Raw genomic sequence first — 269 nt, 5'->3', positions numbered from 1 at the left:
AGCAGCACTGACGACGCCAGCACAAACACCAGGCCGTGCCTGCCGTGTCCTTCTCCGACTAACCGCCAGAGCCTGCCAGCCCGAGCATCGATGGATTTTTCTCCGGGGACAGCTCCTCCCTCCTCCCACCCATTATTATTTTTTTTTTCCAGCTGGGAGAGAACTGGTTTCGTGTGTGTTTTACCTTCCAGAGCTGCGTCCAGAGGTGGGACGTCCCTTCGGACGGGGTGCCGGGGTTGAGGTGCCGGTCGTGGGGAGGGGCCACGGGG

The sequence above is a fragment of the Aptenodytes forsteri genome, unplaced genomic scaffold (genome assembly GCF_000699145.1).
Source record: "Aptenodytes forsteri isolate BGI_AS27 unplaced genomic scaffold, ASM69914v1 Scaffold258, whole genome shotgun sequence".
Lineage (NCBI taxonomy): Eukaryota > Metazoa > Chordata > Aves > Sphenisciformes > Spheniscidae > Aptenodytes > Aptenodytes forsteri.
Note: the sequence above shows the minus strand (reverse complement) of the source record.